Here is a 13,367-nt window from a genome sequence, read left to right as displayed (position 1 = left end):
TGCCTGCGACCCTGTAGAAGGATAAAGCGGCTACAGATAATGAGATGAGATGAGAAAAACTTCATACAAAACATCCAACAAAATCATTTCCGCTTAGAATGTAAACAAACCAGCGAAATTACAGGAACAATTTGTGAAAAATACGATCATAATAATCAGAGGTGGACAGTAACGAAGTACATTTACTTGAGTTCTGTACTTAAGTACCCTTTTTGAGTATCTGTACTTTACTTGAGTATTTTTTTGGAAACTTCTGACTTTAACTTCACTACATTTGAAAGACAAATATCGTACTTTTCACTCCACTACATTTCTATCAAGGTCCTCATTACTCGTTACTATGAAGCAGCTTTGAAAGTGGATGTTTTTTCTTTTCTTTTCTAAAACGTGATGGGTTTTTCCGCAGGTGACACTGAGAGCCGATCAGTAATCACTAGGGTCACGTCACGTCCATAGACTGGATAAAATCAAGTTCAGTGATTTCTCAGCAGCGTTATTTAACACGATCAGTTGATGGCAGAATGGAAGGAGGCGGTTCTTCTGGAGAACGCACGCACTCATGGCTTTACCTAGAACCCATGTTTCAGTTTTCTGAAAGGATTAAAGATTCATTTCATTTTAAATGTTTGCTTTGTTTGCCGAAAATGAGCCACATCACGGCCGACAAAAACTCGCCGTCCAACCTGCAGAAGCATATTGAGGGATATAAACGTTTTATTCCAAGAGAAAGCTTGTAATGAAGTTGTCTGTGCTTTTAGATCTAGCGATAACATTGCAAACGTAGCTATGCAGTCTGGTTAGTCAAATGACTTTCTATGGATTTTCCTGCCAAGTTGCCATCGCCTTGTCCACGGCTAACGTTTACACATAGCTAGTTAACTTGGACACTGTTAGTTAGCATGTAAACACGGAGTTACGCTAACATGAATAACGTTAACTTATCTGAAGTCCTTTCAGAAATGTTTTTCAGGTTTTGTAAGCGTTGTGACAATAATACAACGATGCGCTGACAGAAAATGTACTTTTAATACTTCAGTATTTTTAAAAGCGAGGACTTCAGTACTTTAACTTCAGTAAAAATTTGACTGGAGAACTTTCACTTCTTTCGGAGTCACATTTGACCAGCGGGATCTGTACTTTGACTTCAGTAATGACGTTGGGTTCTTTGTCCACCTCTGGTAATAATAATTCTTGAAAAATTATCAAATACTTTTATTCCATAATTTGTTCCTTTTTTTTTTTTTGCATTTTTTTGGGTTTTCTTCTTCTTTAGGATTTTTTTGGCAGTTGGCAAACCAACTTAAAGGTGCATTTCTGCCACCAATTGGGCTGGAGTGTGGAACAGGACCTATGGAGGGCGGGACAAACAAACAAAAAACTATATTCTTTTAGCTATTTCTGTTTCTTTTAAATACTTGATAACAATTGTTGTGGTTTTGTTTTCAAGTAGAGTTTTTATTTCGTCCTCAGTTGGTTCAGCAACACGCTCCGCCATTTTGTTTTTCTTTCCTCACGGTATATGAGCTGATATCCTAGTAGTAGAGTAGCCAATCAGAGCGCACGATTGCTCATGTCTAATCAGTGTGGACAGAATAACTCCAGTTAATTAATTATACACCTGTGGAAAGTTTCAGTTTACGTTTCTTTGAGATTATTCTTTATAAATCACTCACGAAATGTCACCTAACTTCACACACTTGTTAGTAAAGAAGTAAATCAGTGCCAAAGTGTGTAATTTCACTTGAGGCATTTGAGAATCCTTTTCCTGCACAACAGCTGGTGAGTTAATCCCAGACTTGAACTCACAGCACAAATCTCACGAAGCTCTGAATACAACCAAAAGCATGCCACCGTCACAAAGCGCCGCTTTCATTCAAACAATTCCTTCTTTCACACTCAGTCCACTTCGAACAATGGAAAACTGTACAGTGTTTAACATGACGGCTCTGAGAAAGTGTGGCATGGTGTGGACGGAAATGTAAATGTGTAAATGAGTTGCGTGAAATGTTTTGCGTCCTGTCTGCAGGAAATGAAAAAGAAAGAGGAAAAAAGTGCAGAAGTGTAGAAACATGGTCATGTATTTTGCGATGGTGATATCGAATTGCTCCAGGCACCAGACTGGATTTTCCATCATGAAGTATTCATGAGACACAAACCATGACATCACTTGACACACACACACACACACACACACACAGAATCACAAGCATTGATAATGCTATTAGTCACACTTTCAGTACAGCGTTTACGGTATATACAGCACTGTGACAAAATAATTCAGTGAACTGATTTTTTTTATTAATTTATAAATCAGTAATGCACTTAAACGATTCAGAACACTGAAGTGCTATTGACCCTTTGACAGAAATTATGTTGGGACGATCTAGACTCCTACAACAGAAGGTTTTCCTATTAGACCGTTATCCAAGAAAAAAACATTTTTGGAAGCTAAGAACCTTTAATTATCCAATCCTTTACCTAAAGCGTACCAAGCATCAAGACACTGCAGCTAAATCTTAAAGCTGTGCTGCCTTTCAGATTTTTCAAGTGTAGGTCATAAAAAGAATTTTCCGTGACACCCAATTACTTTTGTTCAGTGGACCGAAAGCTACTGAATTCGAATCACAGACTTCCAATTTTATTAATTTTCTTTAAACAGAAAAATTAATTGATTTATCTCCACGTGGCCCTAAATTCTCCATCACATCACGTGGTGGGCTTTCACGCAAGGCATTGTGGGATACAAATTCTGAAACAGGAGAGAAAAATGGAGGACGTGAGTGTGCGAATGAAACGTGAAAGAGCGACTACAGTAACGGAAAGAAAGCAAGAAGAAAAGACGTTATGTTATATACGAAGGAAAGGAAACGCAGGACCAAACTAATAAATATTGGCGCTCAGCGAGCACCTCGGTGTGATCAGCTGTTCGTTTAGCGACAGAATGATGGAACTGTCAGTGCACGCTCAAAGGGAAACCTGTAGATGGCAGTAATGCAACACTGTGGATGCCAGCTGCTGTAAAACCCAAAAGAAGAAGAAGAAGAAGGTAAACCTGCGCATGCGCACACGGACTTCCTCTGTCTGCTTGACTGCGCCAAGCGAGCGATTTCATGCACATTATTTGCTTTAATCCCCTCAAATTAAATAACTTCCCAGCCACAGAATGGCCTGATATTTTGTGAGATATTACAGAAATAAACAGATATCACAATCACCACATTTCAGACGGAACTACATTTCACCGATTTTATGAAATCGAAAGGCCGTCTCGCTTTCACGGATTCCAAATCGCACCCCCCCCCCCCCCCCTTTTTTTTTTTAATGAATCCCTAAAACCATTTGAACTCTTTTTTGTTTTCTCAGAGTGAATGTATTTCCTGGGTATTTACGGGATGTTGGACAAAATTATTGTTTATTAGTTTCTTCTTCATACCTACAACTTGTCACTTAAAATGGAGCTCTTTGTCTTTGTATTTTACTAATTTTTTTTTTATTATTATTTTTTTATTATTATTTGCTATTATATTATCTTTATCATCATCTAATCATCATTTAATATTTACTATCAATATAAGCAACATTTTACTTTATAATTGTTATCCATAGGTACTAGTCATACTTTTTGAAATCAAATTTTATAATCAAATTCCAGTCTAGTCTATACAATACATTTTCATTGTCTACTAGTTTAGTCAATTTAAGTCAATTTATTATTATTATTATTATTTTATTATTGTGGTTGTTGTTATTATTATGATTATTTTCACCATTTACATAGTACAGTGAGTCAATATTAAGTCAAATCATAACGTTGCCATTGCTGTTTTACGTGTTTTAATGGGACCACAATGGAAATAAGTGCTTGCGCTTTCTTGTGTAATCCTGATTTTAATGTATTTTGTACTTCATTTTACATTATGATCGAATCAAATCAAATCAAATCAAATCAAATCAAATTGGTACCTGGGTTCTTCAGGTGTTCTTTAAGGGTTCGTTGATTGAATAGTTAAAGGGTGTCGCTTCCGAATGTAGAACTCTTTCTGACAGGGACTGAAACACTGTTGTTGGGTTCAACGTTGTACCTTTAAAAAAAATTTCAAATGAACCCAGAATAATCAGAAAGGGTTCTAAATTCGAGCGCATTTTTTAAAGAGCAGTGAGCATAAAAATAAAATAAAAAATGATGAATAAAGTCATTTAGGGTTACGACGACGATGATGATGATGTACTGCGTTAAATCTGGATCAATTTTAGTGCAAATTTCTAAGTTGTTCGAGCATCTGAGGTTCATCTGCACAGTTTGTCTCTCACTTTTATCTGTCTTTGGAAGCGCAGTACCAGACAAAAGTTTGGACGCATCTTCTAATTCAATGTTTTTTTTTTCTGTATTGTTATTCATTATTTCATTAAAAGTCACTTCATGTCTTAAAGTAATGATGGATCCCATTTCTCTTTACTGAGTTGTTCGGTTCTTGATATATACGCATTACTACAGTTGTAGATGTTATAGGGCTGTTTTTATTATTTACTATTTACAGTTTGATGATCTCAAACACATTAAGAAGGCAAGAAATTAACTCGTCCACTAATTAACACACCTGTTGATTGAAAAACATTCCAGGTGATGACCTCATAATGCCAATAGTGTGCAAAGTGTCATCAAGGTAAACGCTGGATACGCTGAAGAATCTAAGGGCCCGTTTACACGAGGACGCTGTCGGGTAAAAACGACTAAATATTTTATCGGAAGTGCCTTTCGTCTACACGGGGACGGCGTTTCCGAGGCTGAAAAACGGAAAAAATTGAAAACGCCTTCCAGAGTGGATAAGTTAAAAACAGCCCCCGTTGCATATCCGTCTAAACTACCCAATACGCGAAACTCTGCTCGGATCTGCTCACGTCGGGTACGCGTTTACGTCATACATATGTCATATACTGTACATGCCAGCCCGGGAAGTAAAAAAGTAAGAGCATGTCTGATTACATCGATCCAACGGACCTTCAAGCTGCTCTGGCAGCTTTAATAAACGTCCAGGAGTCCTTCGAGCATCTATACCGAATCTGCACATATACCGTTAATGAACAGAGGCGGGTATAGTACGCTCTTACTTTTTTACTTACTTTCTTACTTACCATAGCCAGAGTAGTCAAAGTTTTCGCGGCGCAGATGTGCAGATCAGACAAGACGGAAGACGTTGCGCATGCGTGCAGACATAGCGGAGGTCTTTCACAGCACCACCTAGCCGCCTGGCATGCACATCCAATTGAATTCCACACATTTATGCGTCACCGTATAGAGAGCTTGCAGTCACGTGACCGGAAAGTACACAGCCGCCATCTTGTCGGTAAAAAACACCGCTGAATACTGCTGCACTGGTGTACAGAATGGATCAATTTCAACCGACGGACTACACGGCTCATTTTTCTAATGAACAGATAACTAGATATATGTCTAAAATAAACGATCTACAGATTAGTGACCCTTATGGCTTACCGGACGGAGTTTTCACGACCGTGTCAGTGGATACTGAACTGCCAGCGGAATACCCGGACGTGTATAATTACCTCATTAACTTTCCCTCGCTGTTCAGTGGTGAAGCACTGCGTGCTTATAAATCTCTGGACAGTTATCTTTACAGAAATTCAGGATTTGTCAGCGACTCAGATGTGGCATCTTGTAAACAAGAATCCTCATTGGACGGGTAAGTCACTTAAGTATTGAGTATAGCACTGACCAGCCGATTATAGAATAGAATAAGGTAATTCCAGCTGTAATTCCAAATCGTCCGTCTTGTTTACCATGGATCTGGCGTTGGAGAGATAGAGGCTTAGCAGTGGAGGTTTGAGTGGCTGTTTTCTGAGCTTAGTCAACAGGCCGGCTCTGCCTGCAGCCTCGCTTTTGCTTCTGCTCCCGACGCCACCTCCTTCGCTTTGCTTCCGATAACAATCCACGGAGACCCCGCTGGTCTCGCTATCTCGTCCGGAATGTTGTGCATGCGATGGAAATCGCTACAAACTGTCATTTTCTGCTGGAAACCAATGTCCAGTAAGTCCATACGGTTGTAGTGGATATTGAAGTCCGGACACGCAAAAATACACACAAAAAACATAAAAAACGTGCACAGGTATGGAGAGCTTGTAGCCGCAGCCGTTGTAGTAGAATTGTATATAGTAGGGTTTTCCAGAAGAAAAGGTAGAAGTAAAAGCAGAAGTAGAACCAGAAGGCGGAAATATGGTGTTTGACCGACAAGATGGCATCTGTCACAATCTGGATCGGTTGTGATGTCACATGCAAGTGCTCCATAGACGCAGATTTCCTCCTTGAAAACGGTCGTGTAGACACGGAAAAAAGTGAGAATGAAAACGGACTTTTGCGTTTTTGTTTCAGACCGTCCCCGCGTAAAGTGGGCCTAAAAGATATTTGTTTTTTAACACTTTACTACATAATTTCATCTATGTTCCACATGTTATGTCATAGTTTTGATGTCTTCGGTATTGTTCTACAATTCAGAAAATAGAGAAAAACCTATGAATGAGCAGAGTAGGGGTGTACAAACTTTTGACTGGTACCATAGATATCCCAAAACAGCCTCCATGATTCTTAGCACGTTTCTTTTTACATTATCGCAATAGTACTGTATCTATTCAAAGTTTTAATATGAACTGACAGTGTGTTTGTAATAAAATCTATCAACGTCCGCTGTATTTCATCTCCTGTGTTTATGATGCAAATCAGGCCGAGGTTCAAAGTGCAGCTAAAGTTCTATCATTATAAATAGCGAGACTCTTCTGGCCTGTATGCAGTAGTGTATGACAGAACGGTGTAGTGAATGAAATATTACTTAATCTCACAGCGCGTGCTGTTCATACAGTCCTCAAAGAAAGGCGTTCGATCAAACCTGTGTATGAATGAACACAGAAAGGAAAAACGGTCATTAATCCTTAAAAATGCACAAGCTGCTTGACATGCACCATAAAGTTCTGCGCCTGGCTGCAGTTCACTTCTTACCGACACAAAAACGGGAATGCTAACTTACTCAACAAGCCCAGACTGGTGAAGATCTGCCAACTTCCTGGAAATCCTGCGCAGCCTGTGACAAAAATAACAGTGTCTCCTGCCGAGCCTTGCATCAGCTGAAGAAACCTCACTTACTCTTTTTATCTTGACTTTTCTCTCTCTCTCCTGGGATTTCTCTCTTTTCTTCTTCTCTCTTTCTCTCTCACACACACACACACACACACACACTACAATGTGGAGCTGCACAAACACACCTGAGCTTGTAGCTAAGACAACCCTCTAGGTTCATGTTGTAAGGGCACGCCCATAAGACACACACACACACACACACACACACATGGCCTCAAGCTCCGTCACTCACTCTCTCTCTCTCTCTCTCTCTCTCTCACACACACACAGAGTGGGTAAACCTGCCAGACGAGAGCACACACCAGACCGGACACAAAAGGCAGATTGTCCTTTTCAAGACATTATTTTTCTATCCCTTTTCTTCACACTAATGTCCTTGGTGAAACACTGACGCAGGACGTGAGCTCCAAGCGTTTATTGTTCTCCTTTTAAACTAAACCCTGTGATCCTTTACAAGCCGACAGCGTCACCTCTGGCTTACGCCATATAAAAGAAAAGCCAGTTAAGCGGCGCATGTTGACACAGCAGTCGTCTCTGTGTGGCTTTAATTTGCATGGAGACCGCGTCTCTGTCAGCTCCGTGTTGATAACACTTCTGTAGCGTCAGGCAGCTGTGAATATATCAGCTAGAGCTGTGCCATTAATCTTATTTTAATCAAATAATTAACCCCTTCAACACCCAGTCTCGTTTCTACACACCTGCCCTGTTCGAGTTTCACCGTAGTTACTGAGTAATAAATGCGGATTTTAAAATGTTCACAAGCTAAAGAAGAAAACAGGAAGTCCGGGAATATTTCACGTGTTTTATTCCTCTTGTACCACAACAACCTGCCAAAGATGACCATTGTTTTTTAGCTCGATGAGCTTATGCAATCAAAAGTTTGGGGTCACTTTGAAATGTCCTTATTTTTGAAAGAAAAGCACTGTTCTTTTCAATGAAGATCGCTTTAAACTAATCAGAAATCCACTCTATACATTGCTAATGTGGTAAATGACTATTCTAGCTGCAAATGTCTGGTTTTTGGTGCAATATCTCCATAGGTGTATAGAGGCCCATTTCCAGCAACTCTCACTCCAGTGTTCTAATGGTACAATGTGTTTGCTCATTGCCTCAGAAGGCTAATGGATGATTAGAAAACCCTTGTACAATCATGTTAGCACAGCTGAAAACAGTTGAGCTCTTTAGAGAAGCTATAAAACTGACCTTCCTTTGAGCAGATTGAGTTTCTGGAGCATCACATATTTGTGGGGTCGATTAAATGCTCAAAATGGCCAGAAAAATGTCTCGACTATGTTTTCTATTCATTTTACAACTTATGGTGGGAAATAAAAGTGTGACTTTTCATGGAAAACACAAAATTGTCTGGGTGACCCCGAACTTTTGAACGGTAGTGTGTATACATGTTATTTCACCTCCCTCACTGCCATCACCAGGAACTACCTGCAGGCCAGGACAATGATTACATTTTAACATAGCCTATGGAAATCCAAAGTTTACACATTATCATCACGCACAGAAATTGCAAAACTGCAAAACTAGTTTTAAAACCGCTAAGTTCCAACTGTTAAACATGGCGAGAGGCTGGGCGACGTGTGTGTGTGTAAAGTGTAAACCAGTGCATCCTGACTTTCTAACTATGCCTGTGTGTTGCGTGAGCGGCAGTCAGTCAACAACTCTTTGCAAAGTTTCCTTATGAAACACTATGCTCGCTGAAATTATAGCAGGGAACGCCAGATTAAACATTAAAACTGCCTTCTGAGCACTGTATCTACAGGCTACCACCGAAAGAAGGAGGCTACCAGAAAGGCTTCTCTACTCTGTACGATTTTACTTTCACTACGACATTACTTTGAACAGACTATCAAAAAATTGCAAGGTGATATGATAAAGTAAGGCACAGTTTACTTACAGTCGTTTTTTTTTTTAAAACGATGCAATCGTTTTCTGCCTTTTGGCACCCTTCATCATGCCGTGTTGGGGTCCTGAACTAGCAGGAGCTGTCCCCGATATGCCTGTCAAACTTGTTGTGGGTAACCATAGCAACCAAGCTCGAGCTCGCAACCTGTGCAGTCTGCGCAGTTGCAACTATGTATGTACTGCTGTGCACCTCAATAAACCGAATGGTAATTAGTCTTTTGATTTTTCCGTGAGGTTTGCCTTATGCAAAGAAAGACAGCATAGACGTTTTTTCCTCCCTATAAGTGGGGGGGACCGAACGAGGTGAATTTAAATCTGGGTGGGACGAATCCCCCCCATCCCCCCCTCTATCTGCGCCCGTGCGTGTCGTCCATCCGTCCACAATTTACAAAAATCGCTACTCCTCCTACAGGATTGATTGAATTTTGATCAAACTCACAAACAATATTCCCCAGGTGGGTGTGCATAAAAGTTGTCAAGATGGTGGCGCCACCTGTCATATTTACGATTTTCTGGGCGTCGGAAATTTTTTGGTGTGACTTCTCACATTAAACGCTACTCTTCGTAAACTGTTGCGGTGTTTTCACTGCAACTCACCCAGAAGACTTTAAAGACATATATTCCAACAAGAGTTGTTCACCAGGTGGCGCCACCTACCATGGCTGAGGTTACAGAGGGGTCATGCGCAATTTCACAAAAATTGCTAGTCCTCCTACAGGACTAATCAGATTTTGATCAAAATCATACGGAATGTTCCCCAGGTTGGTGTGTATAAAATTTGTCAAGATGGTGGCGCCATCTGTCATATTTAACATTTAATGGATGTTTGAAAATTATGGGTGACTCATTACACCAAACACTACTGTTTGTAATTTGCTAGAACATTTTCACTGAAACTCACCCAGAAGACTCTAAAGACATAGTCCCACAAGAGTTGTTCACCAGGTGGCGCCACCTGCCATGGATGAGGCTACAGAGCGGTCATGTGCGATTTCACAAAAATCGCTGCTCCTCCCACAGGATTGATCAGATTTCAAACTCACACACAACAACAGTGGATGGTATGAGCTCCAGCCTCATTGAGGTTATTTTATTTAGTAAAGAATAACCCGTCATACATACATTAATTAATTAAAAACATTTACTATTGTGGAACGTCTGTGTAAAACAAGTTAGTTCCTGAAGAATGGTTAAGAGCTTCTTAAAATTCTTATTATTTCAGAATATATGCAATCCTCTGCCTAATGGAGAAAAACCGTGTGTGTGTGTGTGTGTGTGTGTGCATAGTCGTAACATTCTTATCTGTGTTATGGATTAAATGTTTTGAGAAAGACCTTTTTAGTGAGAGTGATTGAAAGTGTTGTTTTTTTGGGCAGCCAGAGAGAGAGAGAGTCTGGTCTCGGACAACGCCGGTGTATTCATGAAACCTCTTTAATAAAATCAACCTCATCAATCTCTCTTAAAGTGCCATTCCACCATTGGATGTATTCTTTGGCATAAAATACAATATATTTTATGACAACATGACTAGACAGAGAAATCTTTTAGCTTCAAAATGATATATCGAACGTAATTTCTTGACAACGACAAGTATATTAATTTTGCGACCAAAGTCACCTACCCTTTTAATTTCCGCGCGGTAGTGAAACGTGATGTCATCGGCAGGTTCCCCTTCTTGTGTACCACGTGTCGGTCTATTTTTAGACCAGGAGACCCCCAAAGTGAGAGAGTCATTTCTCCTTGTATATGGGGGCCAAAAAAATTGCGAAAAATTTTGAGTTAATCTTTCAGTTAGCTAGATTTATTGGTATTAGCTAGATTTATTGGTATTATTTTTATCGCGTTCTATCCGCCATTGCTGATAATATGTGCCACGTCACACGTCACGTGGTACACAAGAAGGGGAACCTGCCGATGACATCACGCGCGGAAATTAAAAGGGTAGGTGACTTTGGTCGCAAAATTAATATACTTGTCGTTGTCAAAAAATTATGTTTGATATATCATTTTGAAGCTAAAAGATTTCTCTGTCTAGTGATACCATTTATATATGTTGTCAAAATATATTGTATTTTATGCCAAAGAATACATCCAATGGTGGAATGGCACTTTAAGTCTTGGTGCCTGCTTGCAATTCTTTATTGAAAGGGAAACTAAATTTATTTCACAATCTAACAGTTCCTGTTCTCACTTTCATTATAGCAGCGATAAACGTTCCCTCCCTCACCAGCCTCTCTTTTCTTTTTTCTTTCTTGTGAAGACAAAAAAGTAGTTTATCACATTAATGGGAAACTATGGAGCCCCCTAAGGGTCATGGTGGGGATTTTTTTGGAGCTACTTTGTGTTCTCTCACAATACTTTTGCGATAACTCGTAATAAAAGTTAGGGTTGGAGTTAGGGTTAACACAAAAGTACTGCAAAAGCAGCTCAAAAAAACCCCCAAAAAACATCCCCACCATGACCCTTATAGGGCTCCGTAGGAAACCCCTCTGTCCTGAAGACTTCCCTGTAGTAGAAAACATTACGTGACAGATTTGTACATCACTATTTCAATAAAATGTTTTTTTAAGGTGTTTAAAACACTCAATCAGAATGACCCAAAAGCTGTCTGTTTTAATATTAAATTAAAAAATTGTTAGAATGTAAAATATCTGTTTAGTAACACTATTTTCGACAAATATTTTGTCAATAAAATACAGCACCCTCCACAATTATTGGCACCCCTCGTTAAGATATGTTCTTAGGCTTCTAATAAATTCATTTTTTTTTTAAATAATATCGGACAACAATGCAAAGAAAGAGACAAATCCAACCTTTAATTCAAGTGCATTTATTCAGTGGGAAAAAAATCCCACATTAAGAAATAATTATTTTACATGAACTCATGTGTGCCACAATTATTAGCACCCCCGATGTTAATACTTTGTACAACTCCCTTTTGCCAACAAGACAGCACTTAATATTCTCCTATAACATTTCACAAGATGGGAGAATACAGAGAGAGGGATATTCGACCATACCTCTTTGCACAATCTCTCTAAATCATCCAGAGTCCTGGGTCCTCTCCTGTGCACTCTCCTCTTCAGCTCACCCCACAGGTTTTCAATTGGGTTGAGGTCTGGGGACTGAGATGGCCATGGGAGGAGCTGGATTTTGTGTCTGGTGAACCATTTTTGTGTAGATTTGGCCACATGTTTAGGGTCATTATCTTGCTGAAAAACAACAAGGTTTCCGGGGCCTTTGGAAGAGAAACAGGCCCGCAGCATCACCGATCCTCCCCCATACTTCACAGTGGGCATGAGGTGCGTTTCCGCGTACTCATCTTTTGTGATGTATTAGAGTGTTTGTTGCCAAAAAGCTCTATCTTGGTCTCATCTGACCAAAGCACACAGTCCCAGTTGAAGTCCCAGTACCGCTTAGCGAACTCCAGATGTTTACGTTTATCCTTGTAAGTGAGAAAAGGCTTTTTCCGTGCATGCCTCCCAAACAGCTTGTTGGCATGTAGATAGCGCCTGATGGTTGTTATGGAGACTTTGTGACCCCAAGATGCTACTCTTTGATGCAATTCTCTAACAGTGAGCTTTGGAGAGCTTTTTACTTCTCTTCCCATCCTCCTCACTGTGCGTGGTGGCAAGATAAACTTGCATCCTCGTCCAGGCTTGTTTGCCGCTGTTCCAGTTGTTTTAAACTTCTTGATGATTCCTCCGACTGTAGATACGGGCCGGTGTAGGCGAGCGGCTGTTTTCTTGTAGCCATCGCCTGACTTATGAAGGTCGACACACATCTGCCTTACTTGAATGGTGTGTTCTCTTGTCTTTCCCATGTTGAAGAGCGGATAAGAGAAATAGGCCTCTGTGTCACATCATATTTATACCCCAGGGAAACAGGATGTGATGAATTACTAATTAAAGGTTCCTAGATACTCTGATCAACTTTATAAACTACAGTAGAAATGACAGAAATGCTTCAATTACATTTATTTTCGAGGAATTGTTATGGGTGCCAATAACAGGTGATTTTATGAAAAATAATTATTTCTTAGTCAGGGATTTTTTTTTTAATTCACTTTAAGGGTTACGTTTTTCTACAATTTTCAGTGTGAGATTATGCTTCTGCAATAAAAACTGAATTTATTTTAAGGCTTTTAACACATCGTAACCAGAGGAGCCAATAATTGTGGAGGGTGCTGTAGCTAAAATTAGTTGTGATGATCATTTACGGCGTTTCAAAGTCATCAGAATGCAAAACAATACGACTTTTTGAAAGAAAAAGAAAGTTCATGGGTTCTTGCGAAAGTGAAAGG

At 39.8% G+C, this 13,367-nt stretch overlaps 1 protein-coding gene across 8 annotated transcripts in view; it reads right to left on the bottom strand.

The window, feature by feature from the left end:
• Positions 1 to 13,367, bottom strand: part of rgl2 (ral guanine nucleotide dissociation stimulator-like 2) — a 92,944-nt gene that overhangs the window by 54,459 nt on the left and 25,118 nt on the right. The window contains exons 1-2 of one of the 8 annotated variants that reach the window (XM_060900426.1): positions 7,038 to 7,280; positions 6,843 to 6,899 (exon numbers count right to left, since the gene is read on the bottom strand). The exons of 4 other annotated variants lie outside the window; for them this stretch is intronic. The gene's annotated coding sequence lies outside the window, so the exon portion shown is untranslated. Of the gene's footprint in view, positions 1 to 3,963; positions 4,091 to 6,842; positions 6,900 to 7,037; positions 7,281 to 13,367 lie in introns of those variants that run through there. 3 more of the 8 variants (XM_060900427.1, XM_060900429.1, XM_060900428.1) reach the window with 3 other exon arrangements.

Source organism: Neoarius graeffei, chromosome 19 (genome assembly GCF_027579695.1).
Source record: "Neoarius graeffei isolate fNeoGra1 chromosome 19, fNeoGra1.pri, whole genome shotgun sequence".
NCBI classification, from domain to species: Eukaryota; Metazoa; Chordata; class Actinopteri; order Siluriformes; family Ariidae; genus Neoarius; species Neoarius graeffei.
This window is presented reverse-complemented; position numbering and strand designations above follow the sequence as displayed.